The sequence below is a fragment of the Bombina bombina genome, chromosome 3 (genome assembly GCF_027579735.1).
Source record: "Bombina bombina isolate aBomBom1 chromosome 3, aBomBom1.pri, whole genome shotgun sequence".
NCBI lineage: Eukaryota > Metazoa > Chordata > Amphibia > Anura > Bombinatoridae > Bombina > Bombina bombina.
The window spans coordinates 207,666,601-207,687,061 of NC_069501.1; the positions used below are offsets into that span (position 1 = coordinate 207,666,601).

The following is a 20,461-nucleotide window of genomic DNA, read 5'->3' on the forward strand; positions in this document are numbered from 1 at the left end:
ACATTTGTATGTAACTTTTGTTATAGGAAAGTAGCTTTGCTGAACAGAAGAAAAAAGTGTCTCTGAGACCTCGTAGACACAAACGATGGGCTGGCCATGGGCATTCTGTCAGGATTTTTCATCACCGCTAATGTCAGATGTGGAATTCTCAAAGACTCCATTGCTTTTGTGAATTATTGTGAAAGCGATATTTAGCGCTCCACTTGTAATCTGGTCCTTTTTATGTTAATTCAATGAATTTTTGCACTATTGCTTGCTTATAACTATGTGTTTAACAACAACAAAGGTGTGAAACACATAGTTAAAGCCACCTCCAGAACAGTAGTGCACTATTGGGAGCTAGCTGAGCAAATCTGGTGAGCAAATGACAAAAGCCACCAATCATCAGCTAGTAATGCACTGGTGATTTTGAGCATGTGTCCATATGGTTTTCAACAAAGAAAAACAAAAGAACAAAGTAAAAGTGACAACAGTAGTGAATTTAAAAGTGTATTAAAACTGCATACTCTGAGGCCGAATTATCATATGTCTGACGGACCTGATCCGACAGTGCGGATCAGGTCCGACAGACATCGCTGAATGCGGAGAGCAATACACTCTCCGTATTCAGCATTGCACCAGCAGCTCACAAGAGCTGCTGGTGCAACGCCGCCCCCTGCAGACTCGCGGCCAATGGGCCGCCAGTAGGGAGGTGTCAATCAACCCGATCGCACTCGATCGGGTTGAATTGTGGCGATTCCTGTCCTCCTCATCAGAGCAGGCGGACAGGGTTATGGAGAAGCGGTCTTTAGACCGCTGCTCCATAACTTGTGTTTCTGGCGAGTCTGAAGACTCGCCAGAAACACGGGCCCGCAAGCTCCATACGGAACTTGATAAATGGGCCTCTTTATCTGAATCATGAAAGCTGACAAGGTTTCTTCATTTTTTTTTTCTCTTCTACTTTTTTACTTTTTATTTTTTGCTTGCGTTAGCGTGGACTGTCTTATCAAGGGAATTTTTCCCCCCTGTAGATTATAATGGCAACTCCTCTCATGTTTGCAACGAGGGGAAGGAGGATATCTTCACATTGTGTGATTTTCATGTTACGACGTTGCATCTAGGTTTTCCTCGAGATGTTATGTTCACAAATTGATTTTATTGGCTCTGAGACAATGTCTGATAACGCAAACATAAAAACATTCTGGAAGAGACAGTTAAACAACACTGGGAATGTTTTCTCAGTCTGTTAACTGCTATTGCTCACAATTACATTTTACTTTACTTTACAAACTTTCAGTTTATGGATCATTACACAGAGCTACAATAATTATTATTTGCACTAACAATAATAATATCCAATATTTAAAACGTCTTCATGAAAACCAAAAAATAATGTTTCATGCTGCTGATTATATAATGCAGGGAATACGTGTGTAGCAGAATCAAGGCACTGCACTATAAAAAGATCCAAACATCTATTTACACCTGGGGCCACTCCCTTTACACGTGGCTCTTCACCTATCATCTTGGTGATAGATCTGTCAGTGGGCTCTTAAAATGATATGCAAAAAGCAGATCTCTCCTGATGTACATGTTGCTATTGGTATAATTATGTCTACGATATTCTCCGAGAGGAAAAACAAATCTGCAGATACCCATGATAAGAGAAGGCAAAGTGTCTCTAGTTCCTTTGTTATTATATGAAACCTTTTACTAAAATATTGTCATCCATGGAGTGTTATGAGTTTGTAGAGGCTGTTAATAAATCTAATTTTGTGTCATGAATGGGGTAAGGTGATGTAGTATGCTCTATTTGTGTTTATGGAATATTTTATAGCTGGATCTAGAAGTGTAACCTTTACCACCCTTGCAAACTCACCAAACAAATGCCTAATCTTTTTACATCATGAAACATTCTTAAAATAAAACACATGCATACATACATACATACATACAAATACATACATACATACATGCATACATACATACTTAAAATGAAACACATACGTACATACAAACACATACAAACATACATTCTTAAAATGAAACACACACGTACATACAAACACATACATACATAACTACAATCTTAAAATGGAACACATAAATACATACATTGTACAAACACATACATACATACATACATTCTTAAAACGAAACGCATACATACATTCTTAAAACGAAACGCTTACATACATACAAACACATACAAACATATGTACATTCTTAAAATGAAACACGTACATACATCCATACAAGCACATACATACATTCTTAAAATGAAACACATACATACATACAAACACATACATTCTTAAAATGAAACACATACATACATACATTCTTAAAATGAAACACATACATACATACAAACACATACAAACATATGTAAATTCTTAAAATGAAACTTGTACATACATCCATACAAGCACATACATACATACATTCTTAAAATGAAACACACACACACACACATATATATATATATATATATATATATATATATATATATATTCATATAAACACACACATACAAACTTATTTAAAATTAAACAAATACATAAACTTAATACATACATACACTTAAAATTAAACACATAAATACATTCATGCAAACACATACTGTACATAAATATGTTCTTAAAATTAAACATACATACATTCATACAAGCACATGCATACATACATACATTCTTAAAATTAAACACACGCATACAATCATACACATACAGCCATACTTCCCTTTATTGCGCTTTGCAGATATTGATATTTTTACAAAGTTTGTTTTTAGACATAATGCTATTGCACACTTTATAAACTACAGTATAGTGTAAATATAACTTTTATATACACTGGGAAACCAAAAACAAATAGTGTGACTCACTTTATTGCTATAGTCGCTTTATTGCGGTGGTCTGGAACCAAACCCGCAATATCTCCGAGGTATGCCTGTTCAAACATACACTTTTAAAATGAAACACATGCATAGATTGAAACAAACACATACAATCTTAAAATGAAACACATACATGCATTCATACAAACACATACATACATTCATAAAATGAAAAACACATACTTACATTTATATAAAACATACATACATTCATAAAATGAAACAAATACATACATTCATACTAACACATACATACATTCATAAAATGAAACAAATACATACATTCATACAAACACATACATACATTCTTAGAATGAAACACATACATACATTCATACAAACACATACATACATTCTTAATAAAACACATACATACATTCATACAAACACATACATACATTGTTAGAATGAAACAAATACATACATTCTTAAAATGAAACACATACGTACATTTATACAAACAATACATACATTCATGCTTAAAGGTATAGTAAACCCAATATTTTTCTTTCATGATTCAGATAGAGCATGCAGTTTTAAGCATCTTTCTAATTTACTCCTATTATCAATTTTCTTTGTTCTCTTGGTATCTTTATTTGAAAAAGCAGGACTGTTAAAGTGATGGTAAATTTCAGACTATAAGAATGTTGCAATAAAACATATATTAGTTTGCAAGTAAAACCACATAATTATTATTTTTGTAAAGTGTATATATATATTTTATAATAAAAGGTTTATAATCCTAATTGGTATTGTCTGTTCCTCCGCCCCCCCCCCCCCCTTCATTTCCTCTTTTGGCTGGGCTGTGATGTATAGAGCAATCCCACTCACACTCACCATAGGCTTTCTATGGGCTTTAAAGGGGCTGGACTTCAAGATTGTCAACTGACACACATGTTGATTGGACGTTCACTGGAATTGTCATTAAAAAAAGAGTTCATCCATGTGGGCCAGCATAACATTGTAATAGAAGCATTACTATATGCACTAATTTAACCCTTTCACAGATGGATTAAAAACATGGCTTCCTGGTTTTGACAAACGCTTAGAGTGATTTCTTCAGTCTTGCTGCTCCGCGTGAAGAGATGCTAAGAATCAACTCCAGCTGTTCCTGCAGCTCTCTAGCATCAGCAGGCATGGGCTGCCTAGATTTAAAAGGGCCATGTCCTAATTGCCTTAACTCACACCTGGAGGCTATTGGAGTGGGAATTTCTATAAATAGTCATTCAGCCCAACACTCTGGGCAGAGTAATTGCCTTACCTACCTTGTTCCTGGTTCCTGGAAGCCAAGCAGACTTGTCTGATACCTGTGTATGCTCACCTTGTTCCAGAGACCAAGCATACTTACCTGTTACCTGTGTATGCTCACCTTATAGCAGAGAACAAGCATACTTACCTGATAGCTGTGTATTCTCACCTTGTTCCAGATACCTAGCATACCTCCTTTGCATCTGAGTATGTTCACCTGGTTCCTGAAAGCCAAGAAGATTTGTCTGATACTTGTATATGCGTTCCTTGTTTCAGAGACCAAGAATACTTACCTGATACCTGTGTATGCTCACCTTGCTCCAGAAACCAAACATACTTACCTTGCACCTGGAATGCTCACCTGGTTCCTGAATGCCAAGCAGACTTGTCTGATTCTTGTGTATGCTCACCTTGCTCCAGACACCAAGCATTCTTTCCTTGCACCTGGAATGCTTACTTGGTTCCTGAATGCCAAGCAGATTTGCCTGATACTTGTGTATGCTCACTTTGTTCCTGAAGCAGTGCTGCTGTACCTATCTGGTATTCTGTGACAGTCCCACCAACAGTTGAAGAAACAAAAAATAAATTGTCACAGTCCCACCAACAGTACCTGCTGGGTATCATGTGCCTGCTGAGAATCCTGTGTTTACCATGCCAGTGATAGCTTTCCTCAAACCAGCTGTGCCTGCTGTTCCTATCTGGTATCACGTGACAGTCCCACCAACAGTACCCACTGGGTATCCTGTGCTTGCTGAGTATCCTGTGTCAGCTTTTCTCCTACCAGCTGTATCTGCTGTACCTACCTGGTACAGGTATCTATTCATTGACAATCTCACCCTCTACTGCACAATTCAAGTATCAGTGTCCACTGGATTTTGTTACTGCAACCTACTTAAGTATTCTGAACTTTGTTTAGGACTTTAGTGTTCTGCATTGGGCCTATTTTCAAACTTGCTTTTTCTGTGATCTTCAATTTGAACTACTAACTGTTCATTTACTTATCGTTCAGTAAAACTTTTAAAAGACTTTTGTTGTTCAGTGTATAGGTCCCTACATTCTGAGGAACATACATACATTCATATACATACATAGATTCATACAAACACATACATACATAGATTCATACAAACACATACATAAATGTATTCAAACACATACATACATACAGTTCTGTCTCTCTGTCCCACTGAGACAACCATATGTGCCTCTTTAAAGGATTTTAACACAGAGTACCCAGAAACACGCACAGACCACCAAGAACCACACACAGACCATCCAGAACCACCCACAATCCCACCCAATAACCACCCAGGATCCCTACCAACATGGCTCCACCCACAATATAGTGACATGCTCCTATCAACCTCATGTGTCCCTCATTCTCAGCCACATTTGTTGTAATGTATGCTAAATACATTCTTAAAATGAAATACATACTTAATTTCATACAAACACATACATATATTCATATAAAAAAAACATACACACATTCATACAAACATATACAGGGAGTGCAGAATTATTAGGCAAGTTGTATTTTTGAGGATTAATTTTATTATTGAACAACAACCATGTTCTCAATGAACCCAAAAAACTCATTAATATCAAAGCTGAATAGTTTTGGAAGTAGTTTTTAGTTTGTTTTTAGTTATAGCTATTTTAGGGGGATATCTGTGTGTGCAGGTGACTATTACTGTGCATAATTATTAGGCAACTTAACAAAAAACAAATATATACCCATTTCAATTATTTATTTTTACCAGTGAAACCAATATAACATCTCAACATTCACAAATATACATTTCTGACATTCAAAAACAAAACAAAAACAAATCAGTGACCAATATAGCCACCTTTCTTTGCAAGGACACTCAAAAGCCTGCCATCCATGGATTATGTCAGTGTTTTGATCTGTTCACCATCAACATTGCGTGCAGCAGCAACCACAGCCTCCCAGACACTGTTCAGAGAGGTGTACTGTTTTCCCTCCTTGTAAATCTCACATTTGATGATGGACCACAGGTTCTCAATGGGGTTCAGATCAGGTGAACAAGGAGGCCATGTCATTAGATTTTCTTCTTTTATACCCTTTCTTGCCAGCCACGCTGTGGAGTACTTGGACGCGTGTGATGGAGCATTGTCCTGCATGAAAATCATGTTTTTCTTGAAGGATGCAGACTTCTTCCTGTACCACTGCTTGAAGTAGGTGTCTTCCAGAAACTGGCAGTAGAACTGGGAGTTGAGCTTGACTCCATCCTCAACCCGAAAAGGCCCCACAAGCTCATCTTTGATGATACCAGCCCAAACCAGTACTCCACCTCCACCTTGCTGGCGTCTGAGTCGGACTGGAGCTCTCTGCCCTTTACCAATCCAGCCACGGGCCCATCCATCTGGCCCATCAAGACTCACTCTCATTTCATCAGTCCATAAAACCTTAGAAAAATCAGTCTTGAGATATTTCTTGGCCCAGTCTTGACGTTTCAGCTTGTGTGTCTTGTTCAGTGGTGGTCGTCTTTCAGCCTTTCTTACCTTGGCCATGTCTCTGAGTATTGCACACCTTGTGCTTTTGGGCACTCCAGTGATGTTGCAGCTCTGAAATATGGCCAAACTGGTGGCAAGTGGCATCTTGGCAGCTGCACGCTTGACTTTTCTCAGTTCATGGGCAGTTATTTTGCGCCTTGGTTTTTCCACACACTTCTTGCGACCCTGTTGACTATTTTGAATGAAACGCTTGATTGTTCGATGATCACGCTTCAGAAGCTTTGCAATTTTAAGAGTGCTGCATCCCTCTGCAAGATATCTCACTATTTTTGACTTTTCTGAGCCTGTCAAGTCCTTCTTTTGACCCATTTTGCCAAAGGAAAGGAAGTTGCCTAATAATTATGCACACCTGATATAGGGTGTTGATGTCATTAGACCACACCCCTTCTCATTACAGAGATGCACATCACCTAATATGCTTAATTGGTAGTAGGCTTTCAAGCCTATACAGCTTGGAGTAAGACAACATGCATAAAGAGGATGATGTGGTCAAAATACTCATTTGCCTAATAATTCTGCACTCCCTGTACACACATTCATACAAACACATACACACATTCATACAAACACATATACACATTCATACAAACACATACATACATTCATACAAACACATACACACATTCATACAAACACATACACACATTTATAAAAAAACACATACACACATTAATACAAACATATACATACATTCATAAAAACACATACACACATTTATATAAACACATACATACATTTATATAAACACATACATACATTCATATTGACATACACACATTCATACAAACATATACACACATTCATACAGAAATATACACACATTCATACACATATACACATTCATACAAACATACACATATACACATTCATTCAAACACATACATACATTCATATTAATATACACACATTCATACAAACATATACACACATTAATACAAACACATACACACATTCAAACAAACATATACACACATTCATACAAACACATACACACATTCATACAAACACATACACACATTCATACAAACACATAAACACATTAAAAAAACACATACATACATTCATACAAACACATACACACATTCATACAAACACATACATAAATTCATACACATATACACATTCATACATTCATACACATATACACATTCATACACATATACACATTCATACATTCATACACATATACACATTCATACACGTATACACATTCATACAAACACATACATACATTCATACACATATACACATTCATACACATATACACATATACACATTCATACACATATACACATTCATACACATATACACATTCATACACATATACACATATACACATTCATACATTCATACACGTATACACATTCATACACATATACACATTCATACACATATACACATATACACATTCATACACGTATACACATTCATACACATATACACATTCATACATATATACACATTCATACACATATACACATATACACATTCATACACATATACACATTCATACAAACACATACATACATTCATACACATATACACATATACACATTCATACACATATACACATTCATACATTCATACACATATACACATTCATACACATATACACATTCATACACATTCATACATTCATACACATATACACATTCATACACATATACACATTCATACACATTCATACATTCATACACATATACACATTCATACACATATACACATTCATACATTCATACACATATACACATTCATACACATATACACATTCATACACATACACACATTCATACATTCATACACGTATACACATTCATACAAACACATACATACATTCTTGAAATGAAACACATTGATAGAAACAAAATCTGAAAATGTTATTTTTACTAATACTGCAGAGTTTACCCTGTAAAAATAAAATATTTTTTTGCATCATTTGTAGGAGTAAAATCTATAGTGATGTGATGACAAAATACATTCATATGTTTTTGGTTGCTATATTAGGAGGTTGCCAAAATATTCTACTTTATTAGCAATCCTCAAGGATTCTACCAGGAACTCCCAATGACATTTTTAAATGAATATCCTTAAATGAATTAGATAGTGCCATCTCTTCTTGCAATACAAAAATGCATATATAGATGAGGGTCAATTAAAGGGATATGAAACCCAAAAATGTTTTTTTGTGATTCAGAGTATACAATTTAAAAAAAAAAGTTTCCAATTTACTTCTATTATCAAATTAGCTTCATTTCCATGATATTCTTTGTTGAATCCATCCCTAGGTAGGTGTCTCAAGCACTATATGGCAGGAATTAGTGCTGCCACCTGGTGCTTTTGCAAATGGATAACATTCTTGCAAAATTGCTGCAATATAGTGCTCCAGACACACTGCTGAGCTTCACATTAGAATCTTTATTAAAAAATCTCAAAGCAAAGAGAAAATTTCACGCATACAACTAACTTGAGCTCAGGTTAAAAACACTTAAACCAAGGTGAATTGTGAACCTCCCACATTGGTTATTTAAATCTTAGTTGGTAGAATTAAAGTATATGAGCTAGCAGAAAAAAAAATCAATATCAACTAAGCCCTTACAATCCAAGGGCTGTAATTAAATTAATTTTACAATTTTAAGTTAACTGCTGGCTGAAATATATAAGTAAGTTGATAGGGAATAATTATTACAACATTGGTTAGCTGATTTAAAAAAAAGAGAGACAGAGCATCTCCAAGGGACCCCTGACGCGCGTTTCACAAAAACGCTTCCTCAGAGGCTGGCTCATATACTTTAATTCTACCAACTGAGATTAAACAATATGGGAGGTTCACAATTCACCTTGGTTTAAGTGTTTTTAACCTGAGCTCAAGCTAGTTGTATGCGTGAATTTTTCTCTTTTCTTTGACATTTTTTAATAAAGATTCTAATGTGAATGAATTTGACCTATTATTTATACCATTACCTTGGCCATTCTAATCTAGCAGAGTTACTACTCCTTACACAGATTAGAGCTATCTATACACAATTGTATACCCTATTACACATACTTTGTTAGTTGTTTCCTGTTCCTCGCTCTGAATCTGTGCCAGGAAATATATACTTATATATACTAAGATTTATCTTATAATACTTGTAAAATTATATTGGTTTCCTGTTTATTGATACTCTGCTTCCCACCACCCTTTATTGTATTTAATACACTGCTTAAGTATCTGCTTTTAAACAAAAGATACCACGATAACTTGTATAGCAAATTACAATTCAAGTTTACCATTTAATATCTCAATATTTGTGTTGCAATAAAGACAGACATAAAACTTTTTCTTTCATGGTTCAGCTAGAGCATGCAATTTTAAACAACTTTCTAATTTACTTCTATTATGAAATTTAACTTTTTTAAAAGCATACCTAGGTAGTTGTCAGGATCAGCAAAGTACCACTGGGAGCTAGCTGCTGGTTGGTTGCTGCACATACATGCCTGTTGCCATTGGCTCACCTAATTATTATTATTATTATTATCGGTTATTTGTAGAGCGCCAACAGATTCCGCAGCGCTATAAACAGACGGTAGTACAACAAAACAATTAAAGGGATAAAATGGGTAGAGGGCCCTGCCAAGAGTTGCACTGTTGTAATTAGCTCTTAAGAAGGTGATCTACAGACAGCTGGACTTAAGGGGGTTCAAGGGATAGCAATGGAGGAGTGGAACTGGTATAAAGTAAGGTTAGCCTAGGTTGTATGCATCCCTGAACAGTAGAGTCTTTAGGGAGCGCTTGAAGCTTTCAAAACTAGGGGAGAGTCTTGTGGGGTGAGGTAGAGAGTTCCACAAGATGGGAGACAGTCTGGAGAAGTCCTGTAAACGGGAGTGCGATGAGGTAACCAGAGAGGAGGAGAGTAGGAGGTCATGAGCAGAGTGAAGGGGACGGGAGGGAGAGTATCTGGAGACAAGGTCTGAGATGTAGGGGGGAGCAGTGCAGTTGAGGGCTTTGTGTGTCAGAGTGAGAATTTTGTGTTTGATCCTAGAGGCAAGAGGAAGCCAGTGAAGGGATTGGCAGAGAGGAGCAGCAGATGAAGAGCGACGTGTAAGGAAGATGAGTCTGGCAGAGGCATTCATTATGGATTGTAAAGGAGCTAGGCGGCAGGTGGGGAGACCAGAGAGGACAGAGTTGCAGTAATCAAGGCGGGAAAGAATGAGAGAGTGGATTAAAATCTTAGTTGTGTCTTGTGTAAGGAAGTGTCTAATTTTGGAGATGTTTTTAAGGTGGAAGCAGCAGGCTTTAGCCAAGGACTGAATGTGAGGAGTGAAGGAAAGATCTGAGTCAAGTGTGACCCCGAGACATCGGACATGCGGGGTAGGGGTAATGATGGAGTTGTTGACAGTTATAGAGATATTGGGGTGGAGATTTTGGAAGAAGGGGGGAAAATGAGGAGCTCAGTTTTGGAGAGATTTAGCTTGAGGTAGTGAGAGGACATCCAGGAAGAGATGTGAGAAAGACAGTTAATGACACGGGTTAGCAAGGAAGGAGATAGGTCTGGTGCAGAGAAGTAGATTTGGGTGTCATCGGCATACAAATGATATTGGAAACCATGGGACTTAATTAGGGAACCTAGTGATGACGTATAGATTGAGAAGAGAAGTGGACGGAGGACAGAGCCTTGTGGTACTCCGACAGAAAGTGGTGACGGGGCAGAGGAGGCCCCAGAGAAGGCTACACTAAAGGTACGGTTTGACAGGTAGGAAGAGAGCCACGACAGGGCTGTGTCACAGATGCTGAATGATTGGAGGGTTTGGAGCAAAAGAGGGTGGTCGACAGTGTCAAAGGCTGCGGACAGATCAAGGAGGATAAGCAGAAGTGGCCTTTTGATTTTGCTGTAAGTAGGTCGTTGGTGACCTTAACAATAGCTGTCTCTGTGGAGTGATAGGGACGAACTCCAGATTGCAGCGGGTCAAGAAGGGAGTTTAACATAAGGAAATGGGATAGGCGTGCATATACTAGTTTTTCGAGAAGCTTTGAGGCAAGAGGGAGGAGGGAAAAAGGGCGGTAGTTGGATGGGGAGGTAGGATCAAGGGAAGGTTTTTTGAGGATAGGTGTGACCAGTGCATGTTTCATCGATGAGGGAAATGTACCAGTGCTGAGGGAGAGGTTGAAAATGTGTGTTAGTATAGGGGTAAGGGTAGCAGAGAGGGAGGGGAGTAGCTGTGAGGGGATAGGGTCAAGGGGACAGGTAGTGAGGTGAGAGCGCATTATAAGTGCCGAAACTTCTTTCTCAGTAACAGGGGAGAATGAACTAATTTTCAGGTTATGAGGGTTGTGGTTGAGTGAGAGCATTTGAGGGGGGGGGGGGAGAATGGAATTATGTTGAGAGCTGATTTCATGTCTGTTGGAGTCAATTTTGTTAATGAAGTGACTGGCAAAGTTTTGAGCTGACAGAGAAGTTGTAATCTCAATGTGGTCTAATGTGGTCAGCTAGCCCCCAGTAGTGTATTGTTTCTCCTTCAACAAAGAATGCCAAGAGAATAAAGCAGATTTGATAATAGAAGTAAAATATATTTAAGCTCTATCTGAGTCATTAAATAAACATTATGGGTTGCATGTCCCTTTAAACACTTTCAGATTGCAATATAAAATGTTTCATTATATGTATTAAAAGACTTTGCAAAATACTTTCATTATTTATTTTGCCTCTTTTCTTGCAATTTAATTCTAAAAATGTTGACTTTCCAATTCTTTTTAATAGTGGACCTGCAGACTCCAGGCTTAAAGGGACAGTAAAGTAATAATTAGATATTCATGATTTAAAAAGAGCTCTCCAATGTACTTCTATTATTTAATTTGCATCCTTCTCTTGTTATCCTTTGCTAAAAGATTTATCTAGGTAAGCTCAGGAGCAGCAAAGAACCTAGGTTCTAGCTGCTGATTGGTGGATGCATATATATATACCAATTGTCATTGGCTCATCCATGTGCTCAGTTACAAACGAGTAGCGCATTGCAGCTCCTTCGACAAAAGATGCAAAGAGAATGGAGCAAATTTGATAATATAAATAAACTGGAAAGTTGTTTAAAATGATATGTTCTACCTAAACCATGAAATTATTTTTTTGGATGTCATGTCCCATTAACACTGCTATATTCTACACAGTCATTGGTTCCACAGTAGTTATCCACCTGTAACTGTAATTAATTGGCCCAGCAGACAATGATTTCTAGGTTATAACATGGTGGTGCTCAGTGATTTTATGTAAGGACACTTATTTTGTTTAATATGTATGCAACTATTACAATTTGAAGGGAGGAAAATGTATCTGCATATTATGGCCTCTAGTTATCAAGGTCTGTCGGACCTGATCCGACAGTGCGGATCAGGTCCGACAGACCTTCACTAAAGACTGGGGCAAGCTGCACTACTGTACTAGAATTATTTACTACTATTATTTACTACTAGTTGGTAAGCATGCCCAGAGGGCATTCTATGTGTTGTAAATACAAAAATTAAAAAAATAGAACTACAGAAAAAATAAACACATTATCCAAAATAAAAAATTAAACCTAATTCCTATGAAAATAAAAAAGCCCTCCCAAAATAAAAACACCCACTAATCTAATGCTAAGCTACCAATAGCCCTTAAAAGGACTTTTTGTAGGGCATTGCCCTAAGCTAAACAGCTCTTTTGCAGTTACAAAAAATTCTAAGTCCCCCTAACAGTAAAACCCACCACCCATCAAACCCCCCAAAATAAATAAATAAACCTAACACTAAAAAAACTAAACTATCCATTGCCCTGAAAAGGGCATTTGTATGGGCATTCTGCTCTTTTGCTGCCCTTAAAAGGGCATTCAGAAGTGCCCATAACCCTAATCTAAAAAAAAACAAAAAAAAAAAAACACCTAAATCTAACCCCCCAAAATTAAACCTAATCCCTAGGGGAAAAAAAAACCCCAAAACAAAAACACCCCCTAAACTACCAATAGCCCTTAAAAGGGCTTTTTTGTAGGGCATTGCCCTGCCTAAGTTAAATAACTGTTTTGCATTTACAAAAAATTCTAAGTCCCTCCTAACAGTAAAACCCACCACCCACAAAGCCGCCCAAAACAGGCCTAGGCCAACAAGTCCGGTTTTGGGAGGGGCAGCACATCTGCCCTATCCTCTCTCTAAAAGCCAGCACACAGTACAGCGAGCAATTAAGTTCAGACTTTTACAGAGAAGACAAGGCACGTGCGCTGATTAAGGTCGCTCTTCACAGACAGTGCTCCTTTAAACCGTTGCTTCATTTAGAGCCGCTGGCATTTTTGCAGTGGAAGCGTTCTTGGTGAGAAACTTGCCCAGGGATATGCTTACAAGGTGCGGCTGGAGGAGAAGACCTTGTGCTGATATGCTGCCTCCCCTTGTCAGCTGTGGTGGGTCTACAACCGCAGTGCTTATTGCAGGTCTTAGTAACTAACAGACTGGATGTATCTGTGCACAGCTTAGATCAGCTTGTGATGTCTAATCAAAAACTTTAATAGCTGGCTTTCACTGCATTCATGAACCCACAGAGTAAATAGTAAACGGACACTTAAAAAGTTTCATTACTTGAATGATGGTAATTACTGTATGTTGTTGCATGTGAAGGGCAGTGTTTGTTTCAAAGTGTATTCTCCTTTCCCTCCCTACCTCTTCTTTCCCTTTCTCCCTCCCTTCCTCCCTCAACTCACTCCCTCCCTTCTTTCTTTCCCTCTGTCCCTCCCTTCTTTTCCTCCCTCCTTTCCTCCCTCCCTCCCTTCTTTCTCTCCCTCCCTCCCTTCTTTCTCTCCCTCCCTTCTTTCTCTCAACTCCCTCCCTTCTTTCAATTCAACTCCCTCCCTTCTTTATCTCAACTCTTCCCTTGCTTTCTTCTTTCACTCCATTCTTTCCCTCCCCCTTTTCTCTTCTCCCTCCCCACTTTTCTCTTCTCTCTCCCTCCCTTCTTTCCTTTCCCTCCCTTTCCTCCCCTCTCCTTTTCTCTCCCTTCTCTCAGGGAAAAAAATGGTATGAGATGCATGCAATTTAACCCACCTACATACAAGTGTTTTGCTAGCCCATTTTCTTTTGAAATGTTATTAAAAAAAAAACAACATTTTACATACTGAGCCCAAAAAAAACCTAAACCTAACAATAAAAAACCTAAACTACCCATTGTCCTGAAAAGGGCATTTGTATAGGCATTGCCCTTAAAAGGGCATTCAGCTCTTTTGCTACCCTTAAAAGGGCATTCAGCTCTTTTAAGAAGTGCCCATAACCCTAATCTAAAAAATTTTTAAAAAATAAACCTAAGTCTAACCCCCAAAAATTAAAAAATTAAACCTAAATTTAAATTAAGCTAAAATTAAACCTAATCCCTATGAAAATAAAAAAGTCCCCCAAAATAAAAACAATATAAGAATAAACTACCAATAGCCCTAAAAGGGCTTTTTGTAGGGCATTGTCCTAAAGAAATCAGCTCTTTTACATTAAAAATAAACAGTCTCTCCTAACAGTAAAACCCACCACCCACCAAACACCCCAAAATAAAAAACCTAACACTTAAAAACCTAAGCTATCCATTGCCCTGAAAAGGGCATTTGTATGGGCACTGCCCTTAAAAGGGCATTCAGCTCTTTTTCTGCCCATCCCTAATCTAAAAAAAAAACAACAAAAAAAGTCTAACCTCCAGGTTGGTTCTCACGGTTGCTGAAGTCCAGCGGAGAAGGTCCTCTTCTAGGCGTTGAAGTCTTATTCCAAGCGGCCGACATCTTCTTCCAAGCGGGGACCTCTTCTTTCTTCATCCAGGACAGGAACTGAAGTCCGGTGACCGTGGAGCCATGAAGCGTGGAGGATCCTCTTCTTCTGATGCAAATCAGCCAATAGGATGAGAGCTACTGAAATCCTATTGGCTGTTCAAATTAGCCAATAGGATTTCAGTAGCTCTCATCCTATTGGCTGATTTGAATTTGAAGAATCAAATCAGCCCATAAGAATTCAAGGGACGCCATCTTTAATCGCGTACCTTGAATTCACTATTCAGTGTACAGCGGAGATCATGCGATGAGAATCCTCCATGCTCCATGGCTCCGCGGTCGCAGGTCTTCAGTTCCAGGGTCACCGGTCTTCAGTTCCAGGGTTCCCGGTCTACAGCTCCGCCTTCTGCTCCGCGCCGGCTTTTTCCTGGAAGAAGAAAGAAGAGGTCACCGCTTGGAAGACTTCAGCGCCTGGAGCAGGACCTTCTCCGCCAGACTTCAGGAACCGTGAGTACCAACCTGGGGGTTAGGCTTAGTGGTTTTTTTTTATTTTTTGGGGGGGTTGTTTTATTTAGATTAGGGATGGGCAATTCTTAAAAGAGCTAAATGCCCTTTTAAGGGCAGCAAAAGAGCTAAGTGCCCTTTTAAGGGCAATGCCCATACAAATGCCTTTTTCAGGGCAATGGGTAGTTTAGGTTTCTCAGTGTTAGGTTTATTTATTTTGGGGGGTTTGGTGGGTGGTGGATTTTACTGTTAGGGGGGACTTAGAGTTTTTTGTAACTGTAAAAGAGCTGTTTAACTTAGGGCAATGCCCTGCATAAAGCCCTTTTAAGGGCTATTGGAAGTTTAGCATTAGATTAAGGGGTGTTTTTATTTTGGGGGGCTTTTTTATTTTCATAGGGATTAGGTTTAATTTTTTAATTTTTGATAATTTGTTTATTATTTTCTGTAATGTTAGACTTTTTTAATTTTTGTAATTTTAGTTTAATTTAAACTTAGGTTTTTCTTATTTTTAAAGTAATTTTAGGTTTTTTATATTTATTGTAATTTTGTATTTTTAATTTAGGTAATTGGGTTTAATTTAGGGGTGTTAGGTTAGGGGGTGTTAGGTTAGGGGCTTAGTAATTTAATTAGTTATTTGCGATGTGGGTTTTGGCGGTTTAAGGGGTTAATAGGGCAATTAGGTTTATTGCAATGTGGGGGGAGGTTGTGGTTTAGGGGTTAATAGGTTAATTAGGTTTATTGTGATGTGGGGTTTTGCGGTTTAGGGGTTAATATGTTAATTAGGTTTATTGCGATGTGGGGGTTTTGCGGTTTAGGGGTTAATGGCGTAATAGGTTTATTGCGATGTGGGGGTTTTGCGGTCTAGGGGTTAATAGGGGAATTAGATTTATTGCAATGTGGGGGGTTTGCGGTTTAGGGGTCAATAGGTTATTAGGTTTATTGCGATGTGGGGGTTTTGCGATTTAGGGGTTAATAGGGTAATTAGGTTTATTGCAATGTGGGTGGTTGACGGTTAAGGGATTAATATGTTAGGTTATTTGCAGATTAGGAGTTATTACTTTATTATTTTGCGATGTGTGGGTTTGCGGTTTAGGTGTAAATACTTTGTGTGGGATGTTATTTTTTTTTTGTTATACTTCGTGCGGGCAGTGTTTTTTTTGTTTTTTTTTAATGCTCCGTTTGCCTTCCCTGCATCCCGGTGGATTCCGAAAATGGCAGGGTGGCACCAACCTGCCATTTTTCGGAATCCACCTGGATGCAGCGTAAACTGCATCCAGGTGAATTCTTTTGGCTGCGTGCGCAGCCAACATTCTGTTGGCTGCCTCGCGCTGCCAACATTCCTTTGAGGAAGCGTGCGCAACTGCCGACGGCGACGGACGCGTTACAAATGCAATTATAGTATAGATAGGTTTGGCAATCAAAAACTTCACCTATGCAAACATGGTTAATATAATCTATAAACAAACATATTAAAGGGACATAAAACCCAAAATTTGTTTCATGATTCACATAGAAAATACAATTTTAAAGAACATTCCAATTTGTTTCTATTATCTAATTTGCTTTATTCTTTAGATGCCCTTTGTTGAAGAAATGGCAATGCACATAGATGAGCCAATTACATGAGACATCTATGTGCAGCCACCAATCAGCAGCTACTGAGCCGATTTATATATGCTTTTTATCAAAGGATATCAAGAGATTGAAGCAAATTAGACAATAGAAGTAAATTGGACAGTTATACCCAAATTTTTCTTTCATGATTCAGATAGAGAATACAATTTTAAACAACATTCCAATTTACTTCTATTATCTAATTTGCTTAATTCTTTAGATATCCGTTGCTGAAAAAATAGCAATGCACATTAGTGAGCCAATCACATGAGGTGTCTATGTGCAGCCACCAATCAGCAGCTACTAAGCCTATCTAGATATTCTTTTCAGCAAAGGATATCAAGAGAATGATTCAAAATGGATATCAGAAGTAAATTAGAAATTTGCTTAAAATTCCATGCTCTTTCTAAATCATGAAAGAACAAAAATGGGTTTGATGTCCCTTTAACATTAGGTAAAAGGACTTAATTTACAAACCAAACTATTATAGTTTTACATTTTGGAATTGCCTTTAAAGGGACATGAAACCCAAATGTTTTCTTTCATGATTTAGTAAGAGCATGCAATTTTAAGCAAATTTCTAATTTACTTCTGATATCCATTTTGAATCATTCTTTTGATATTGTTTGCTGAAAAGCATATCTAGATAGGCTTAGTAGCTGCTGATTGGTGGCTGCACATAGACACCTCATGTGATTGGCTCACCAATGTGCATTGCTATTTTTTCAGCAACGGATATCTAAAGAATTAAGCAAATTAGATAATAGAAGTAAATTGGAATGTTGTTAAAAATTGTATTCTCTATCTGAATCATGAAAGAAAAATTTGGGGTTTAGTATCCCTTTAAATCTGGTCATGATTTAATTTTCCAGAGCAGCATTCTTAAACAAGCATTACCACATAATGTATAGAGAATGAGCCTGTGGAAAACCTTCCAGCTGCTGTAATTGTAACTGGCATACAAGCAGTTAATAAAGAAGTGTTACTCTGTGGTAAAAAGTTCCCATCACACAGTTGTAGCTCAATAAGACTTTCCGGTGTTGACTACAGTTCATATCACTACAGATGCAGCACAAATTCCCCTGTCAGTAAAATAGCCCAGAAGGGATATCACTGCTATCCTGAGAACCCCATCTGGGCTGGAGCCAGCCTCACTTGTTTTATGCTTTAATTTAGATGCAGTGAAAGACAGTAAATATGCATTATTTAAGTTTATGAATACAATTGCAAATCTAAAAAGTCTACAAGAATAGTATTAGTCTGCTCTGATGTAAGTTCTGGGGAGTACCTTAATGTCTAACGTCTGGTGCTAAGGTTTATGCAGGGAAATACAGAGAAATGACATCAGTTCTTTGCTATGAAAACCTGGCACAATGTTCTAGCTCAGTTTGGAAAATGTTTGGGAAAAGTTTTCATTGTGGAGACCATTTATCCTCTGTAGAAAAGCAAAGTTATTCCCCAGGGTGTCCCCCACTATTATGCTATACATTCAGCCCCAGGACACTATAAAAAAAAACAAGAGTTCAGAGACATTTCAGCTCATGGGTGCAGTAGATAGATAGCAGATAGCTCTGCAGTACCTAATGGACACACCCTGGTTTATACTACAAGGCAAGATCAGTGAAGGTTCTCCAACTAAATTCCAACCTCCGAGTCCTATTACACTGGGAGAGTATGAATTCTTGCAGCATATAGTAGGAACTCACAGAACATTGGGATTTGTAACTATAAAAATGTAACTGGTAACAATTGAGACTATTGTAAGTATAAATATAACAGAAAGATACAAAAGGGGAAGTTGAATTAACACATTTTTTTTTCTTTGTAATAAAGTAATCTTTCTATATTATCTCGACTTTTTCTAAATATCTAACCCTGAAAAAAGTGACTATTGTTTCATTGTTACAAATTAACAGTAATAAACTACATATTTGTTGAAAACAAATTTATTAGTGACGTCATAACGTAGCAATCATATAATTATATGGGGCACTAACAAAGATTTAAATAGATTCATAAAGCTGACAATGTGATCGCTGTTTTGCAATGTAACTATGAAAAATTATTTGGTAAAAATATGAGTTATTTTTTACACCAAACTACTTTTTTATTCTACAAACTTATAATATAGTAAATACTATCATAAAAATGCTACAGAATATATTATTTTGAAAGAACCAAAAGGCTATATTCCTGTACAGAAAACCACCTAACCCATAGCTCCAGTTTAACAACTTAAACCTAATCCCCATATGTAACTCAAAGGCTGGTTTAAAGACAAACATCTTGCACAAAATTGAAGGAGTAACGCAAATTATAGAAGATAAATTTACTTACAGAACCAGTTCCAAGGGCTGAGAGTCCCTGTCCAGGGAGAAGCAGAAGCAACAAATAAGCAAGAAAGAGACAAAATTGGAAACCTTTAAAGCTCTTGTTGAAGGCAATGTTGAGTCACAAATGAAGATCCAACGCAGAGCTACAGTGGTGAAGCTGTATAGTGAATTCCAAAGTCTAAAATCCAATCTACAAGCCTTTGCATGTCATTGGATGGACTGCCTGTCTTTTTAAGTCACGTTGCAAGGGTTGCTCTGGTTAACCCTTTGCACTGAGACAAGTATTGAGAAGATGGATTAATGTAAGATTTAAACATTGTTTTAATAGTAGATATGCACCAGACATTCTCTAACCTCCCTGTCCTTACTAAAACTGTCATTCTGTGCAACAAGATTAGTCTACAAGCAGCAATCACAAATCCAGACTTCACTTATTTTGCCTTCCCCTGTCCACACCTCCCATCTTTTTACTGAGTTCCCCTTTTCTCTAGTTCTCACAAGCCCTCCCTTTCTTCTCTATCCATTGCTCTATTGTACTGATTCAGTCTTGTGTGTATGTGCTTCTGTATTTCAACTCTCCAGTGACACTGTGCTGTTTTTCTTTCTCTCT

General features: G+C 37.6%; 1 protein-coding gene across 2 annotated transcripts in view; it reads right to left on the minus strand.

The window, feature by feature from the left end:
* LOC128653055 (transient receptor potential cation channel subfamily V member 1) overlaps window positions 1–20,233 on the minus strand; it is a 133,093-nt gene extending 112,860 nt beyond the window's left edge. Inside the window, exon 1 of one of the 2 annotated variants that reach the window (XM_053706107.1) lies at window positions 19,856–20,233. The gene's annotated coding sequence lies outside the window, so the exon portion shown is untranslated. The remainder of the gene's footprint in view (window positions 1–19,855) is intronic. The other variant, XM_053706106.1, reaches the window with a different exon arrangement.
* Between the last annotated feature and the right edge of the window lie 228 nt (window positions 20,234–20,461).